Below are 19,997 nucleotides of genomic sequence, written 5' to 3'. Positions count from 1 at the left end.
TAGTCAATGAGGGGACTAGGACAGTGGACTATTACAGAGGGAGAAGTTTCAAGTGCAAAGGACCACTTGGATGGGGAAGAGGATTCCTGTTTGGGACACAAAGTTGGAATTAAGAGAAAACTCTGAAGTTTCTCTGATTAAAGCTTCTGTGTCAAGAATCCGTGGTTCTGTGACAGGTACCTCCCTAGGGAAAAGTGCACCTTGGAAGTCTTCCCACACCTGGGGCTAATCTGAGCATTACAGAAGCACATTTGGAGGGAATAGTGCGAAAGATGGGTGCGAGCTAGCTTAGTGGTTCTCAAAATGTGGTCCCTGACCAGCTGCTGTAACATCACCTGGAAACGTGTTATAAATGCAGATTTAGGATTCCCCCCCCCCCCCAGACCCATGGCATTAGAAAGTCTATGGGTGGGGCCCAGGAATCTGCATTTTAACAAGCCCTTCTCTCCCAGCACCCCTTACCTCCACCCTCTCTACCCCCACCTTGGGATTCCGATGTAACCTTAAGTTTGAGAACCACTTGTCTGAGTTCATCTTTTTCTGGTTGTTTTTGTCCTCTGCCTGTTTATCACTTAGTATCAGTTCTGTTACTGGCACTGTAACAATGCAGCATTGGTTAATGAGGCACTAGTGATTTAACACAAAAATGAAGAAAACATGGTACCTTCCTAGTAGAATGCACAATCTAATGGGAAACTTGACTGTAACCCAGACAAACTGTGATCTGCTCTGTAGCCAAGGGATAAACATGATAGGGGCACAGAGGAGAGAGGGGATTCATTCCTACCGATAAATTCAGAGAAAGCATTACTGAGACATGTGATTTGGATCTTGAAGGATGTGTGTGATTTCCAGCAAGCAGAGGAGGAGGAATTTCTTATGACTCAATAGCAGTTCAGATACCCTTCAACTGAGTTTTTGTTTTTGTTTTTAATGCTCAACAGAGCAGAATAGCTATTATCCTTGGTGTCTCTTGTATACCCAACAAGTCAGGGAGGCTCATTTGCTGGTAGCTCTGCATTCGAACAGGAAAGGGAAAATAAATGATCTTCATTAGTTTACAAGGTTAGTAATCACGCAGGGTCATGGCTGGGGACTGTTAACCCAGATGCCACTGGTTTTGTGTAGAGAAGCAATATGCAGAGATAATTACTTGGTGACAGCCAGAATGCATCGTTGTGCAAAGAGGATTAGATGCCTGAAATGGAGAGAGGGGAATGGAGAGACATCAACAGACAGAAGGAGAGAAGAAATGGAGAAGTAATTGACTGAACTGGTGGCTGCTGCATAGACGCCATCAGAAAAGATAAGCAATAGTTCAGTAGTGGCTACACTGAATTCAATGTCAATAAGGCTTTCAACCTGAAAGCTCCAAAGGAAATTTAAGTCAGAGTTTCAATTACTTAATACTGCAACATAGGCTATTTGGGGCTGGCAGAGCTGAGATCCGAGTTGGCTTGAGGGATTAGGCTGCATCACCCATGAGAGAGATGAGGACAGTCTCGCCCCTGGATCAGTCAAGGTCCAATCAGAAAAGAGAAACCACACAGCAAGTTGAACAGGGGAGGTTTAATATAACGAATTATTAACTGCAATAGTGGATTGGAGTAACAAGGGGTTGGCTGGAGGGAAGCAAAAGAACTCTAAAGAATGTGGAAACAGTGGATACAGGGAGCAGCTGCTGGCCCTAGGGCTGCCTGGTGCACAGGATGGCAGGGTTGCTGAGATGCTGTAGCAGCAGAACTTGCCAGGAATCAACCCCCTAGTATGCTGGGGAAAGCTCCTGGAGAGGAATCAGATCTTCAAGCTGATCTTGAAGGAAGCAGATCTTGAACCTGCACATGGGGAGGTGTCACTGGAGGTGCTCTGCTACAAAACTGCCAGCGGTGTGGGGCCAGCAGAAGGTGCCAGGCTCCGGGTGCTGCAAGAGCCTGGGGCTGGAGAGGCTGTTCTGCTGCGGGAACCTGTCGAACAAGAACACGGGACCCAGAAGCAAAATTCTTTCCTTCTGCGATGTCTCTCTAGAGCCCTCTACTGATCAAGCTTTAATGCCAGTTGGGAAGGGAAAAATGTTTCAAAGTCTCACCCCCATTTTCACAGAGCAGTCAAAAAGGGTGAATCTGGAGCTGAAAAGCAAGAAATTGATAACCAGCACACTCTAGAACTATTTCAGAATATTCAAGATACTGAAAAATGGCATCCTTTGATTTGAATGGGGCTCACATTACATGTAGGAAACAATCTAAACTGTCTACAGTTGGAGTTATGGCGGATGGAGACTTGCCTGATGGGCCGCTGGCCACGTGTGCATCAAAAACTGTTTAGAAAGTCCTGCTCTTTGAGGTAGGATTTCTACTCCTAAAGACCCATGATAAGTGGATGCAAACAAATGATCACTGCTGTGCTGTTTATAACAGGAGAAAAAAGTGCTTAAAAGTCCGACAAGAGGATGGTTAAATAAATTATGGTGACTTTACAAGATGGAATATCATATGGTCATGAAAAATGCTATTTTAAAGCAATTAACAGGGTGCCTGGTTGGCTCAGTCAGTTCAGCCTCTGACTCTTGATTTTGGCTTAGGTCATGGTCCCAAGGTTGTGGGATCTAGCCCTGTGTTGGGCTCTGTGCTGAGTGTGGAACCTGCTTGGGATTCTCTCTCTCTCCTTCTGCCCCTCCCCACTCATGAACGTGTTCTCTCTCTCTCTCTCTAAAGTCAAAACAAAACAAAACAAGGAATTGTAAAATTCTCAGGATATAATGTACAAAGGGGAAAAGACCAAAATAATGTATCTATAGAATATTCTCAATTATGTTAAGATAAAAAGAGTGTGTGTGTATATGTAATGAAACAGAAGGAAATTATAGTAGTGTTTATCTCTGAATAGTTATTAATTTTTCTTTTCTTCTTCATATTTATCTATACTTTCCATGTTTCCTAGACTGAACATGTGTCACTTTTATAATTAAAATAAAATATATGGAGGCACCTGGGTAGCTCAATTGGTTAAGCGTCCGACTCTTGATTTCAGCTCAGGTCATCATCTCATGGTTTGTCAGTTCAAGCCCCGAGTCTGACTCTGTGCTGACAATGTGGAGCCTGCTTGGGATTCTCTCCCTCCCTCCCTCTCTGCCCCTCATCAGCTCTCTCTCTCTCTCTCTCTCTCTCTCAAAATAAATAAATAAGCTTAAAAAAAAGAAAGCATAAAAATAAAATGTATGATAAATTTTGAGGAATATACATCTCTCCAGCTTTCAGTAGCTGGAGGGAAGCTTCACAATTCCTTCTGGGAGCTTAACTTCAAGATCTGATTCCTCTCCAGGAGCACAGACATTTAACTGCCTATATACAGCTCCAGTGGGGATGCAGCTAGGGGTCCACTACTGCCTTTCTCATTTCCTCTTTGTCTCTCTCTTGAATATTTCCTCTCTTTGTGCAAGAGGAGAGAGAGAACAAAAACATGCAGCAGTGTGATAACATGGCCTTAGTAAACTCTGCCTCTGACAGCAGGCAGCAGGGCATCCCACAGTTTGTTTACAGACTGTAGAACCCCCTTCTGTCCTCCCCCCAAACCCCTCTTTCTGTCCTGGTTATGTACCAGTTCACTTGTCTCTGTTTCCTCTGAAGCAATCACTGGAATAAGATGAAATGACTTTTTCTTAGATTTTCACTTGCCAGATCCACATTCCAGAATCCTGAGTGCTGTTGTAATTGTTTTTTAAATAGAACTCAGTTATGGTGAAGAAATGCATGCTACATAACAATAAAATCTAATGTTCATTTCAAATAAAAAGGTATATTAATCAATATCCATTTGCATAGCTTCCTGTATAATAAAAGGAATTGCATTTTCATAGGACGCTTCAATAAATCACTGTGTGGCCAGCGCCTTCCTCTTCTTGTGAGTCTGAAGAAAGTCCAGCAATTTAATGACCGATACCACTTAGGAAATAATGGGAAAGCCATGGAGAGAGGTGTTTTAAACTATTAACCAATATGCCCCCCACCCCTGCACACACTCAAGGGGAGATGGAGATTCCCTTTGGCCTATGGAACAGAGGCACCGGGAGAGAAGCAAGAGAACTGAGACTGGTGGGAGTCTCAGAGGAGAGGGTATCATTTCCCACCAAGGTTAGATCCAAATGAGTGGAAAATAATAGTCTAACTGTCCAGGGGAGATCTGAGAGCAGAGGAGCTCTGTTCTACCTTTCCCTCCAAAACTCTGGTACCTCACAGGAATTTCTCATGCTCTCATGCAGTGGGAGCCATAGAGTAAAAATGGGGCATTGGGATGCCAGGGACATGGAGGTCCTGGGACAACCTCACCTAACTTCCCATGGTTCAAAGGGGTATGGGGGAACAGCCAGCCACATCTTCCTGAGCCCCTCTCCTCCAGAGAGTACAGAAGTTAAATAAAAAGAGAGAAATGCTAACCTGCATGGTCTTTTGGTCATAAGAAGGGAATGTCGCTGTAGAAAGTGGTGTGAGCTCTATGGCTACAGCCGTATGAAGACCGGGCCAAGAGCCTCGCTTTAGTGGATACTGTGGTGCTTCCCCATATTTCCTCTCTACGGGATGCACCTCCCTCCCAAATGCTGGGGATACTGGTGGCTGGTCATTCTGCAATGGGAATTTCCCTGGCTGTGGGAAACTGCCCTCTGTGCAGGAGCAGACCGTAGCTAGAGACCGGCTGATGCAGGAATCCAAAGGTCAGACTCCCTTGCTTCAATTTGGAATAATTCTGAAGGATCATTCCAGCTCCAGAACTCCTCCTAGGATGTGCTAAGGCCTCAGATGCAACCACATTACAGGCTGGCTTCTTTGTCTGTCTGTCCTACCTTCCCCATTCCTTTACAGTTGCACTTCCCACAAATACTTTCCAAAAAACCCTTTGTGTGGGTAGACAGTTGCAGCTCTCCCTGTCAGAATGGGAATTTATTCTAGGGTAATTGGTGCTGGGGGTGGTCCTAGGAAGCTAACTCTAAAAAGGAATCTGGCAGGGGTGGGTGCCTGGATGGCTCCATTGGTTAAGCATCCGACTTCAGCTCAGGTCATGATCTCTCAGTTTGAGGGTTCAAGCCCTACATCGGGCCCTGCACTGACAACTCAGAGCCTGGAGCCTGCTTTGAATTCTGTGTCTCCCTCTCTCTCTCTCCCCCTCCCCTGCTCATGCGTTTGTGCACGCTCTTTCTCTCAAAAATAAACATTTAAAAAAAATAAAAAGGAATCTGGGAAGTGAATCGTTTGTTGGCTAGCTGGCAGCGAGGACCTCAGTACTAGTGGTTGGTGGAATACAGATAGTCCCTGGCATGCTGTAGCCACGCAACTGTTAAAATTTTCACCAGTGGTGATCTGGGATGCAATGCCAGTAGAAGGGAATACACCAGCAGATCCAACGAACCCAGCACTGGAGGGAGAGGGTGACTGGAAGGACTATGGAATTGGATGACTGTTGCCGAGAGCATTGAAGTTATTGAAGAGAGAAATTGGCCAGCACAGGGGGTCACTCACCAACTCAAGGTGAAATGTGAAAGCCAGGGTGCCTCCTTGGCAGTATTTAAGGAGACTCTAATCTCCTGCAGCCAGAGGGCAGACAGAACAGGAGACCAGACTCCAGCTGTGGACTTAATTGTAATCACGGAGCATCAGAGGATACTGGATTCTCAGCCCCCATGGCCTTCTGTATGGCCTCCCACAGTGAGGGGCCTGCCAGGGCAGTATCGGATTCTGAGACTCATGATGGGGATATCTGGGTAGATGCAGCTGAGAACTTCGAATGCTCGGATTCCCCCAAATGCTTTGCAGAAGTAGCAGCGAACTTTGGCTTAGCCCTTTAGAGTTCAGTTGAGCAAGAATTTTCACGAACAACATCCCGATGCTACTTGTCCCTGAAAATACCCAATGAGATGGGCAAGGCTGGTATTATTTCTCCCATCCTTCAAAGGAGGGGATCGAGGTTCGGAGTAAGAGATTGAAAGAATGACTCTAACCTGGGACTCTGACACCTACTCTAGTGTTTTTCTCGTGAGGAAGGCAGAGTCAGGCTAAGTGGCCATCAATACAGTTGCTTCTGCAACGACACTACACGTCCCAGGCCATTTGCCCTTGGGTTGGCGCCTTGTGACTGAGTTCTCGACAATGGACTATAGACTATTGCCACTTTCAGAGCTGCCTGCCCGGCCTAAAATACCACCTCTGTGCCATCTCAACTTTCTCTTCTCTACCCTTGGTGACTTTGGCTGCTGGATACCTATGTATTTATTTGTACAGCTCCTCTGTTTGTGATAGGTAACAAGAAATAAAAGCCAGACGTGGTCAGGAAAAATTAGCACATCATAGGAAGGCACGTATGGGAAAAATCACTGCAGTGGTGCAAGCGTGAGAAACACTGCATTGATTTCAAACACGCGCGTAATCACTGGGGACAAGCGAAAGAGCAAAGAGATAAAGGAGCAGGTGAATCTGGGGACTCATGGTGGGAGAACTGCCCTGGAGCATCCTGTTGGAAGCTATAAGGGTGCGTCGGGTGGGATGGAAGGAGCAGATCAGGCTGGTCCCACTGACCCAGGAATTAACAACCCATGCAGTTAATGTGTCTGTAACTGTTTCCCATCAGGCCTGGCCCCCAGAATCTGAGTGAAGTCTCCCTGAGGGCAGAGCACATACCTCTCTCTGTCTATGTCTCCTTGGCTGCGGGCCTGGAGCCACATGCTCAGGAGGCCTTCAGGAATACCAGGTGCAGGAATTCTGCAGAAGAGCAGGTAAGGTCTCAGGTATCATCACTCCCTGAGCGCTGATGGGGCCACATTTGGCTGGCAACCCCAGGTAGGCCATCTGCAGAAGTGCATCTGCAGGTAGGTATGGCCGCAGAAAGCTCTGGGAGGCTGGAGTTTCAGTAGCCTGAGGACACCTCTTTCTCTGCAGCCCATGGCTCCTGCTGCTCTTGGTGTGTGGGGGAGGGGTGGGGATAGGGAATTTCACAGAGTGGGTCTAGTGGGGAGAGGCTGGCAGGGCAGCAGTGGCAGGGGGACCACTCATCTCTGCTCTTGGCGCCCAGGGCCTCCTGGGCAGCTGCAAGGTGAGGAAATTTGAGAAGAGAAGATTGGGTTTGCTCCCCCCCTCCGCTCTCTCGTGGCAGAGCTGGGCAAAAAGAGGCAGGATGCCCTCCCCACACACTGTTACATCATCCTCTACATGCAGGCTACGAGACTTGGCTCCCTGGCTCCCTGAGATGCCCATAGGAGTGTGCGATCTAGCGGTGGAGACAGCAGATGAGTCACAATTACACCTTAAGGCAAAGGAAGAAGAACAGAGGCCCCGGGGCAGGGGGAAGGACCAGACACAAGTGCCATCTTTGGGAGGCAGGCCTGTGAGGTGAGGGCCTTGCCAGAATTGACACAGCGAGATCCAGAGAGCAGCGGGAGGAGGGGCTAAAGGAACTCAGCAGCACCCGCAGGACCAACCTGGCTCTCCTCTGGCCTGTTGTCTACTGCAAAAGTGGAAGCAATTGTTTCCTTCTTCCCCTTCGACCACACCCCTTTCCATCTTGTCCCTTCCTGGTTTGCCCAGGCGGCCAAGCTGAGGGGTCCTGCCGGACTTGGCTGTTCTTGAGGCAGAGACAGTCTTAAGAGAGGCCTATTTGCTGTCACAGCAGAGGTCACCAAGGGACTATGATGAGGATGCACGAGGGGCAGGGCCTCTGGGAATCAGGCAGGGGACCCCTCCCCAACCCCCCAAACTGAACAGGAAGGAAGAGGTCTGGGAGCCTTGAGCTTTGGTCACTCTCACTCTGCTCCACGTTCCATGAGGTGGTAGCCAGGCCTCAGGAGGATGACTGAGTATGGGAAAGAGGGAGGCTGAGACTCCAGTAGGGCATTCCCAACCTCAGAAAAGATCCCACAAGTGACCTTCAAACCAAAAGGTACCATATCTGGAAACACTGCAGGCCTGAACAATGAGGATAGTGGCAACTGTTCTAAACTGGAGAGTAAGGACCCTTCTCTGATTCTCAGGGCTCCGTACCAGCATCCTGGAGTGCCAGAACACCCCTGTGCGGGGAGCTCAACAGTGCCCCAAGGGATCTTGTAGAAAGGACTAGGTCTTGGAGCCAGAATTAAATTGACTTAAAGAGAATAAATTTAGGGGCACCTGGGTGGCTCAGCTGGCCGAGCATCTGACTCTTGATTTCAGCTCAGGTCATAATCTCATGGTTTGTGAGCTCAAGCCCTGCCTCAGGGCTCTGTGCTGACAGTGCAGAGCCTGCTTGGGATTCTCTCCAACTCTTTCTGCCCCTTCCCAGCTCACTCTTTCTCTCTCTCTCTCTCGAAATAATAAACAAACAAACAAATAAATAAAATAAACATTAAAAGAAAAAACCTAGGCCTTTAAAAAAAAAAGAAAAGAAATTTAGCCAACTGAGACTTATACACACCATTACATTTGTTTGATTATGTAGCTTCCTCTTTCCTACCTCAGCCCTCTTAAAAGTGGATTATCACTTGCATAAGCTAATGTATGTGTAAACACACACACACACACACACACACACACACACACACACACACAAGGTTTCCATATAAACCCATCCCCACACACCCACAGCACCCCCTACTCTCCGTATCCTGCACCAGAATGGTACATTTGTAGCAATTAAAGAAACTATATTGACTCATTATTATCACCCAAAGTCCATAGCTTATATCAGGATTCACCCTTGATGTTGTCCATTCTATAGGTTTTGACAAATGTATAGTGACATGTATCCACTGTTGTAGTATCATACAGAATAGCCTCATTGCCCTAAAAGTCCTCTGTCCTCTGCCTGTTCATCTCTCTCACACTGCTCCCCTGCATCGCATTGCAACCCCTGATCTTTTTACTCTTCCCCTAATTTGGCCTTTCCTGGAACATCATATACTTGGAACTGTACAGAATGCAGCCTTCTCAGACTGGCTTCCTTCACTTAGTAATCTGCATTTAAGGTTCTTCCATATCTTTTCACGGTTTGATAGCTCATCTATTTTAGTGCTAAATAATTTCATTGTCTGAATGAACCACACTTTATTTATCCGTTTACCACTGAAAGACATCTCGGTTGCTTCCAGGTTTTGGCAACTGTGTATAAAGCTGTTATACACATCTACATGCAGGGTTTTGTGTGAATGTAAGTTTTCAGTTCCTTTGGGTAGAAACCTAGGGGTGCTATTGCTGGATTGTATGGTAAGAGTAGGTTTAGTTTTGTAAGAAGCTTCCAAACTGTCTTCCAAAGTGGCTGTACCAGTTTGCATTCCCACCAGCAATGAATGAGAGTTCTGGCTACTCCACATCCTTGTCAACATTTGGCATTGTCAGTGTTCTGGATTTTGTTCATTCTGATAGGTGCATAGTGGTATCTCATTGTTGTTTTATTTTTTTTTTCAACTTTTATTTATTTTTTTTGGGACAGAGAGAGACAGAGCATGAATGGGGGAGGGGCAGAGAGAGAGGGAGACACAGAATCGGAAACAGGCTCCAGGCTCTGAGCCATCAGCCCAGAGCCTGACGCGGGGCTCGAACTCACGGACCGCGAGATCGTGACCTGGCTGAAGTCGGACGCTTAACCGACTGCGCCACCCAGGCGCCCCTCTCATTGTTGTTTTAATTTGCAATTCTGTCATGACATGATGTTGAACCTTTCATATGCTTATTTGTCATCTATATTTCATTGATGATGTGTCTATTCAGGTCTTTGGCCCATTTTTTAATTGGGTTCATTTTCTTAATGTTGAATTTTTAAGAGTTCTTTGTATATTTATTTACCTGAAATATCTTTTGCAAATATTTTCTTCAGTCTGGCTGTCTTCTCATCCCTTGACATTGTCTTTCACAGAACATAAGAACAGAACATTTTCAATTTTGATGAAGTCCAGCTTATTATTTCAATTAGTTCAAATTAGTTTTAATGTATCTTGAGAGTCCTTTTTTGACCTATGTGTTATTTTTTCTTTATTTTTTTTAAATGTAACTTATTGTCAAGTTAGCTAACATACAGTGTATACAGTGTGCTCTTGACTTCAGGAGTAGATTCCCATGATTCATCGCTTACACACAATACCCAGTGTTCATCCCAGCAAGTGCCCTCTTCAATGCCCATCAGTTGATCCATGTGTTATTTAAAAGTGTGTTGTTTAATCTCCAAGTATTTTGTGATTTTCCAGCTATCTTTCTGTTACTGATTTCTAATTCAATTCCATTGTGATCTGAGAGCATTGTATAGATTCTATTTTTTAAACTTGTTAAGGTGTGTTTTGGCCCAGAATGTCTATCTGGGTAACTTTAGCACACTTTTTACTTTTTATTATGTGGCGAACATAGTATAATAAGTTATATTTTCATCACTCAATTTCAACAATTATCAACACATGGCCAATCTTATTACGTTACTGATTTCTTACTTTCTGGCTGTTTAATTTGATTTGATTTGATTTGATCTAAGTGTTTAATTTAATTTTTAAAGTAGGCTCCACGCTCAACATGGGACTTGAATTCATGACCAAGATCAAGAGTTGCATGCTCTACAAACTGAGCCAGTCAGGTGCACCCCTCACCCCCACCCGGCCATTTTAAAGCAAATTTTAGACATGATGTAAGTTTATCCATATATACTTCCATATATATTATAATGTAGTCATCACCTTTGTGAATGTGATCCTTTGGAGTTCAACAAAATCAGCCCATACTGAGACCTATTGGTATCCTGCTTTTACCCACCCCACTCCATGCCCTTACCCTTGGCCAAAGCCAGATAAATCTAATTTGGCTCTGTGCATTGAGAAGATGCCAGAGGCTGGTGATGTAAACATGCCTTTAGGTAGCTATTTTGGGTGGGTGAGGGACAGTGTTGCAGTTGGGAGTCTGAGTCCAGCTGTCACCACCTGTGAGCCATGTAAACTAGAGCAAGGCATTTAACTTTAGAACAGTGTCTTAGTTTTCCTCTCTGATTAAATGGAGATCATAAGACCTACTTCACCAAATTGTCGTGAAGCTTAACTGAGATAGTAGAAGTGAAAACCATGTTAGTCATTATTATCCTGGTTTATATGGCAACAAAACCATGTTAGGGAAGATTTTCAATTAGCCTTTGGTACAAGAACCTCTTTTGTACACAGGACAGCCTGTGCCTCTTTAGAGAAGAGAGTCCAAAACACCCCCACCCCCACCCCCACCCTCCATGAAACCACAAGCTCCCAGGACACTAATTCTCAGAACAAGGCTGAATTTAGACCCTGGTAGAGACTGAGTCTTAAACACGAGATACTAGGCAACCCAAACTATCCATCATGAATTGAGGTATTATCTGATCCACTGAGTCATAAAGTTGGCTTTGTGAAGATATCCAGATGGCAAACAGACACATGAAAAGATGTTCAACGTCACTCATCATCAGGGAAATACAAATCAAAACCACAATGAGATATCACCTCACACCTGTCAGAATGGCTAAAATGAACAACTCAAGAAACAACAGATGTTGGCGAGGATGTGGAAAAAGAGGAACTCTTTTGCACTGTTGGTGGGAATGCAAACTGGTGCAGCCACTCTGGAAAACAGTATGGAGGTTCCTCAAATAATTAAAAATAGAACTACTCATTGACCCAGAAATACACTACTAGGAATTTATCCAAAGAATACAAAAAGACTAATTCAAAGGGGCACATGCACCCCAATGTTCATAGCTGTGATATCAACAATAGTCAAATTGTGGAAAAAGCCCAATGTCCATCAACTGATGAATGGATAAAGAAGATGTGGTATATATATACAATGGAATACTACTCAGTGATGAAAAAAATGAAATTTGTTTTTTCAACAACATGGATGGAACTGGAGAGAATTATGCTAAGCTAAATAAGTCAGAGAAAGACAGATACGTGATTTCACTCATATGTGGAATTTGGGAAACTCAGATGAACATAGGGGAAGGCAAGGAAAAAATAAGATACCATCAGAGAGGAAGGCAAACTGTAAAAGACTCTTAAATACAGAGAACAAACTGAGCATTGCTGGAAGGGGGGTGGTGGGGTTTAAATGGGTGACAGGCATTAAGGACAGCACTTTTCAGGATAAGCACTGGGTATCATATGTAAGAGATGAATCACTGGGTTCCACTCCTGAAGCCAAGACTACACTGTATGTTAACTAACTTGAAAACACATTAATTAAAAAAGGGTGTAACTGACATACAATAAACTACATATATTTTAAGCAAAATAATAATAATAATAATTAAGTTGGCTTTGTTCTCTTGGACTGGCTGCTCATTGGTTGAGGGGATGTAACTGTGGGCAGTCCCAGCTTTACATCTTGGGAGAATGCAACCAGAGAGGAAATAGGGCTGTTTTCCAAGTTCTAATGAGAAAAATCCCACAGAAAAACTCTGTCCAGATCATGTGCCCATTGCTGGCCCAATCACAATGCCTTAGAAATCAATTCCCAACTTGTGCCACCTACCCTCATTAGTGGCCAGAAGCAGACTCATGGCTGGGGTGCAAGGATATAGTTTCCTAGATGAAGGAGGTTGCTGTTATGGGCAGATGATATAAATAATTATATAACCACACAGATACATACTAAATTTTGCTATGGAGGCAATACATGCTTGTGAAATAATTAGTATTTTTTAAATTCTATTTTCATGGTGTCACCAATATATTGTCTTTTACTCAGAACAAGGTATTTGCCTTTTAATATAAATTAGCAAATAACTTAATTCAAAGTTTCAGAAACAAAGTATTTGATCCTGTTATTTTCAGCAAATTACTGTGATTTTACAACTCAGTTCATGTCCATGAGATGAATGTTTGTCATTTACTTTATAGTAACCTTTATAAAGGGACTTATCAAGCCCTGGCTTAGGGTGAACAAGATTTAAATTGCCCTTCTTGCCTACTCTATGGTACATAGGGCTTCTTTCTTTCTGTGGCCACAAATGCCTATAATTCCCAATATTATGTGAGATTGTCAAGTGAAAAAGTATAGATGGAAGAGAAGACAAAGGAACTCTGCAGGACATTCCCTTCATGGGTGGAGCAAGCAATTGAAGCTAGAGAAAGAAGCAAAGAGGGAGTTAGAGAAGAAGCAGAAACTGGAGAAACCATGACATAGGCATTAAAGAAGAGTTGTGGGAAGGAGAGTAACCTGGAGGCTAGGAAGTCTAAGATCAAGGTAACGGGAGGATTCAGTGTCTGGTGAGAACTTCTTCCTGGTTCATAGATGGCCTTATTCTCCTTATAACCTTACATTGCAGGAAGGTAGAGGGAGCTCCCTGGGGCCTTTTCTTATACGAGCACTACTCTCGTTCATGAGGGTTCACTCTCAGGACCTAATTGCCTCCCAAAAGCCTCACTTCCAAATACTATCACAATGGGGATTAGGCTTAAATGTATGAATTGGGGATGGGGTAGGTGCATACCAACATTCAATCTATAGCACACATCATGGCAATGGGCTCCATTATTGGTGATGTTGAGTTATTTGAGTGTGAGTGAGGTCTTTTTGGAAAACACACCGTGCAACTCACCTTGAGATCAGACAGAACGCCCCTCCCCCCGAGTCTAGACCCTGGAGAGACTTTCAAATTGAGCATGTGGCTGACAGGCAATTTTTGAGATCCCCTAACTTAGAACAGCATTTCCCTGCTGAGGGGTTAAAGGTTGAATTAGTTTGCAACTTTTTCAGAGTCCTGCAGCAGCTGTGACTGTGGCCCAGAGGCTGGGGTATTAGGAGTAGGAGACAATGACAGCTATAGTTTGCTGCTAAAAAAGATGTTAGACTAGTCAAGGGCAGCCAACATGAGCAGGAGGGTCTGGGATAGCCTGGCTCTTCTTTCCCTACCCATAAGGGTCCGGTTCTCCTGGAAAAGAGTTTTCTGGTCTATGGGACAACTGAGGTTTGGAATCCCTGTCCAAGAAAGCTACACTATGAGCTGGGGCCAGGCTCACAATGGGGTCTGGAGGTAAATGCATGCTGTGCTTTGCAAGTGTTGTGGCCCTCCAGCCACATGGGCACATGCTGCCCCCATGAAGTCCAGGTATGTGTTCAAAAGGCAGTGAACAAAGCAGAGAAGAGAACATCACCTTGAGGAAGCCTCCTTCCTGGCTGAAGAAGCAGTAGCATCTCGACCTGCCTGCAACATGACACAGGGACAGCAGGTCCTCCATCCTGTTCAGATCATGTGGCAAACCCTACCCCCACCTCCATAGTGTCTGGCAAAACGTTCACAGAAAGGTCAGAAGCTTTCTGTGACATGCTTGGCCGATGAGCAATACTAACTCTGAGACAATAGAAAATATGTATATTAGTCTCTGCCCCTGCTTTCTGGCACAGGGCTCCTAAAACCCTTTTAATTGCCTAAGTGATAAGAACACTAGGAGCATCATTTGTTCCAATATTTGGTCTTTGACCCTGGTTTCTCCAAAATTTCTTGGGATTCCTGGGTGATAGGAATGTCTTTTGTTCTAATGCGATGACTCTTGATGGACTCCTTGTTAGGGACTTGTTAGGGTCACCAGAAAGACCAAGCCACAGTTAGAAGCTTGGAATTTTGGGGGCACCTGGGTGGCTCATTCGGTTGAGCCTGTTATGATCTCATGGTTTGTGGGTTTGAGCCCCACTTCAGGCTCTGTGCTGACAGCTCAGAGCCTGGAGCCTGCTTCAGATTCTGTGTCTCCCTCTTTCTCTGCCCCTCTCCTGCTCATGTTCTGTCTCTCTCTGTCTCAAAAATAAAATAAACTTTTTTTTAATTTTTTTTTAATGTTTATTTGTTTTTGAGACAGAGAGAGACAGAGCATGAAGGGGGGAGGGGCAGAGAGAGGGAGACACAGAATCAGAAGCAGGCTCCAGGCTCTGAGCCATCAGCCCAGAGCCCGACGCGGGGCTCGAACTCACAGACCGCGAGATCGTGACCTGAGCTGAAGTCGGACGCTCAACCGACTGAGCCACCCAGGCGCCCCTAAAATAAACATTTTTAAAAAATTAAAAAAAAAGAAGCTTGGAATTTTCAGCCCCATTCTCCATCTTCCAGAGAGAGAGAGGGGCTGGAAATGGAGGTAATGATTGATCATGCCTATGTGATTAAGCCTCCATAAAATCTCAAAAATACAGCATTCAGGTTGCTTCCAGATTGGTGAACACATGGAGGTGACAGGAGAATAGTGTGCCTGGAGAGGGCATGGGAGCTCCGCACTCCTTTCCTGGCCCTATGCATCTGTCCCATCTGGACGTTCATCTGTATCCTTTATCATACCCTTTTATAATAAGCTGGTAAACAGTAAGTAAACTATTTCCCCGGTTCTGTGAGCTGCTCTAACAGACTAATGGATCCCCAAAAGGGGGTCATGGGAATCTCTGATTTATAGCCCATTGGTGAGAAGCACAGGTGAGAACTTGGACTAGAGATTGGCATCTGAAGTGGGGTGAGGGCAGTTTTGTGGGACTGAGCCCTCAACCTGGGGGACTCAACACTATCTCCAGGCAGATAGTGTCAGAATGGAGTTAAATTAAAGGACACAGCTGGTGTCACAGAGTACTGCTTGGAGGGGACAAACTTTTACACACGTCCAGTGTCAGAAGTGCTGTGAGTATGGTAGTTGTGGGAGAGCAAAGGAGACACACAGGAGGAAGAGTGAGATTTTTCTACACACTAACAAACTACACAGTGTGTATGGCCCAGTGTGTATTCCAAAACACTTTCCTAGGTTTTCTAACTCAATGCCCATGACAACCTTATAATATCAATGTCATTATTACTACTATATGGATGGAGAAAAGGAGGCTTTTATAGGTCAAGTGACTTGCCCGTCTCCAAAAAGCTAAAAATTATCAGAGCTAAAATGCAGACCCTGGTTCCCCTGCCCTATGAAGCTTAGTTAAAATGAGGGGCTTGGGTGAGATCTGGGGGTACGTGTGCGAAGCTGAGTTCCAAGAGCAATCTTTAATTTGCTGCTTTCTTTTTGATGACAATCTCAAAAAAAATTCCTAAACCATTTCTAATGACAAATCTTCCTATTTTCTGTGAAAAATCACTGAAGTGTTCATAGAGTAAGACTTTTTATGTGTTTTTCTCAAACTGGAACAAGGAATCTGTGGGTCCACAAAAATAGTGTCAGGGGTTTCATGAGATATTTTTTGTGTTTAAAGCAGTTGTAAATAGTATTCAAGTTTGAGAAATACTGCATCAGATGCTTTCAAAGGGAGACTCTGGCTCTAACATCTATTTTATAGATTTACTGTGAAGTAGGAGTTGAGTGACTGGTTAGATTCACTCACCATCTATTCACTCAGTCTTTTGTTTCATTACCCAATGTTAATTGAGTGCCTAGTATGGCTTGGGGCTACAGATGCCAGAAAATAACAGACTCTATTCCTGACTTTGTGGAGCAATGGTCTGTTAAGTGAGCAAGATGTGAGGAAAAAAGGTACCATAAAAATAAAACGATACAGTGACCTGTGCGCCGCAACATTTACAGTGTTTAGTGACACACAGAAGGTGAGGAATTGCTTGTGTTTCAAGAAGAAGTCATTGTTGGGATGAAAGTCACAGGTAGGTCTACCAGGGGGAGCACAGGATGAGTGGTGTCAGGGTCACTAGGATGAGGCACTCAGGGGACAAGACTGAAGGCTCCCATGCTCAGGTGTTGAGTCTACATTTGCACGATGACCCTGAGAGGGGGTGCCTCTTTGAATTTTGCATCCTAGTTGCTTCAGTCACCTCACCCTAGGCCTGGCCCAAGTTATATGGTGGAATTCTCTGTGGCCTCCCCAGATCCCCTTTGTTTGAGCAGGACATCCATCCCCTAGCTGCTGTGGAGTCAGCGACTAACAGCTCATGGCAGACCCTCTCTCCAGAGAATTACCTTCAGCCAAATGGAGGTTATATCACTTGCGATATTATGCCTCTTTCCCACTCCCCACCCAAGGGCCCCCCACAATTAACACTTACTGGCTTGAGATACAAAAAAAGAGAACCTGAAAGAGGGACTTCTGGAGTGGACCCACTTCCAACTGAAGTGGTGAAAATTATTTTAAAAAAACCCAAAACCATGGAAAGCCTCTGGAAATGGTCCCAAGGGCAGATAGCAACTGAAGAAATGTTTATGCAAGAAAACCTACTAGAATTCAGTATGAATAGCAAGAGTCAGTAGTATTTGAACCTAGGTGCGCTCCCTGCCTCCATCTTCCCAAGTCAGGGAGGTGGAAACCCCACTCCAGACTGGTTTAGCCAAGAACACTGGCTCCTACCCCTCTTTTCCAGCTCCTGGGTAGAGAGCTGCCTTCCTGAGAGAGCTCAGAATTTGTCATCTGGCCCCCAGCTATTTGTCGCAGGTAAGTGTGGCTATCTGGTGGGGGCTGCCATCTTCCACCCAGCCTGCACTCCTGAGGAGGAAGTTTTGCTTTGGGTGGGAGATCCCAATTGCTCTTGTCCCTGCTTGTAAGCAAGACAGTGATTTCTTGCCAGGAGAGGTAAGTCAAGGAGAATGAAACCTGGCCATGGAGGACATGCTGTGTCCCTTCCACTGAGTTCAAAGCATTCAAAGTCTAAACAAGTCACAGAGCCAGAGAAGTGCTTTCCCTTCTGGGTACATATTCCAGCAGCTCAAGCTCTTCCTGGGCTCTGGAAGCATCCAGTCATCCTGACACCAGCATAAGGTGCAGGTTGAGACACTAGGACCCAATCCCTCTCTTATTCTCGACTCTTAGCAGGCACTGAGAATTATGAGAGGGAGCCAATTCTCTAATACTTTTTTTGTTTTTGTTTTTGTTTTGCTTATCAGCATGGCTGGGAAGGCTACTGGCATTTAATGGGCAGGAATCGTCCTATGCATCAAAGAATTATCCCACTCAAAGAGTCAGTTGTATTGAGGAAAACAATACCAAATCTCCTGAATGCTTATTTCTGACCTTGCTTTAATATGTAGCTAAAGATGGATTTGGCAGCACAGTTAGCCCCGTATCTTTTTTTGGTGCCTCAAACCAGGTACTGGATAACATGCTGAGCCAATATTCCTGGACCCCCAGCATTGGTGGGTGCGGGTAGGTATTATGTTTCTGTCTCCTCCATTCTCAGAATTTGTTTCATGGTCTGACACTGGAATGGAATGTGTGCTCCCGATCACCCTCTCCGACCCAGACCCCACAGAAAGGAGGACCTTTTGGTCTAGCTCCTGTCACTGATATGAGGTAAGCTTCATCCGACCTGCCCCAAGATAGTCCTTCTCTGGCCTCAGTCTATGCAGAGGTCAGCAAGTAATTTCTATAAAAAGCCAGCTGGTGGGGCGCCTGGGTGGCGCAGTCGGTTAAGCGTCCGACTTCAGCCAGGTCACGATCTCGCGGTCCGTGAGTTCGAGCCCCGCATCAGGCTCTGGGCTGATGGCTCGGAGCCTGGAGCCTGTTTCCGATTCTGTGTCTCCCTCTCTCTCTGCCCCTCCCCCGTTCATGCTCTGTCTCTCTCTGTCCCAAAAAAAACAAAAAACAAAAAAAAAAACGTTGAAAAAAAAAAGCCAGCTGGTACATCTTCAGGCTTTGTGACCCACACCCCCCTCTGTCACAACGACTCAACTCTGCCAGTGTAGTACAATGGCAGCAGCAGATAGTTCATAAGCAAATGCACATGGCCATATTCCAGTAAAACTTTACTTAGGGACACTGAAATTTGAATTTCATGTAATTTTCACATGTCATAAACGGTTATCCTTCTTTTGATTTGTTCCAACCATTTAAAAATGTACAAGCCACTCTTAGCTCATGGGCCACGTGCTTACTGCACGTGTAACCAGGCACTGTCTTTGCACTTCATGTTTGTTCTCGCAACAATGCTTTCAGATAGACACCATTGCTATTCTTGTTCTACAAATGAGAAAACTTAGGTATAGAGATATTGAATCACTCACTTCCTTGTCTTGTTCTGGAGTAGAACCAGAATTATCCCACAAGTCTGCCATGGATTCTAACAGGAAGGAGAAATTCACAGGCATAAACATGGGGCCTTGAAGAAATTTCAAATGACGGAAGGATCATCCCTAAGCCCAAAAAGCCTGCGGGAAAGGAAGCAGAGGAAAGGGAAGAAATGGCCAGGAAGGGAGTGGATCTTTAGGTCTTGGAGGCATAGGTACCCTTGTCTTCTTGTCAGCCTCAAAAAGATGCCCGTGTCTTTAGCAGGCACAGAGCAGGAGCATAGCAGAGCCCCGGCTCAGATGACCGATGACCAGATAGTCACCCTGCACAGCCATCTCTTGGACACAACTTATGGGTGGGGACCCCAGCCACGACTCCAGTTAGAGTCTTTCGCGAGGCCAGAGACGGAATTTAAGGTAAGCTAGAGGAAGTGAACGGACTTAGGTTTCTCACATACCTGTGTTTATGGATTGAACGTCACAGCTCTTTGCTTGCTGAAGACATGTTTCTCAGGAGGATGGGGCCCAGGACGTGAATATCAGCACAAAATGATCGCTGGTGCACTCCCACCATCAGCCTCAATGTGTGGTTCTGGCACTGCCTCCCTGGCTTCATCCTGACACGCTGCTCCCCAAACTCAGTGACAGGGTCTGTTAAATCCGTGCCCCCCAGCAAGCTGTCCATGGCAGAAAGGCATTTGGAGGGGTGATTTGTTTCTCTGATTGCTATTTTTTAAGTCTCTAGACCAGTGTCAAAGGGCATGTGAAATCTATTAAGAGAAACCAGAGAGACAGCTGTAGCCATAGCCAAAAAAGAAGTCTTCCCAGTTTATGTTAAGAGTTTTTAATGTAGTCTTCAACTCCTCACCAGTTTCCTAATTATGAAAACAGTGAAAAGTAGAGGTTAAGAATAAGTAGGTAAAGCTATTAAGATGAAGTCATCTTTTCAAGCAGGTAAAGGAATCAAATGAAAGGGGAAGAAAAGAGTTACGGTTCAAATGCCTGAAACAAACTCAAACCAGACAAAACCAGAGCTTAAGAACTCATGTGGTAACCGTAATGGCATGAT

General features: G+C 45.0%; 1 long non-coding RNA gene across 1 annotated transcript; it reads right to left on the bottom strand.

The window, feature by feature from the left end:
• Nucleotides 1-1,554: 1,554 nt before the first annotated feature.
• On the bottom strand, nt 1,555-19,560 carry LOC147582395 (uncharacterized). Its single transcript, XR_015248707.1, has 2 exons — nt 19,387-19,560; nt 1,555-1,964 (listed from the first exon to the last, which is right to left on the bottom strand). It is a non-coding gene; the product is annotated as an uncharacterized LOC147582395 (long non-coding RNA).
• Between the last annotated feature and the right edge of the window lie 437 nt (nt 19,561-19,997).

The sequence above is a fragment of the Puma concolor genome, chromosome A3 (assembly GCF_028749965.1).
Source record: "Puma concolor isolate L17-30 chromosome A3, mPumCon1.1.hap2, whole genome shotgun sequence".
NCBI lineage: Eukaryota > Metazoa > Chordata > Mammalia > Carnivora > Felidae > Puma > Puma concolor.
Note: the sequence above shows the minus strand (reverse complement) of the source record. Positions and strands in the feature narration are given on the sequence as shown.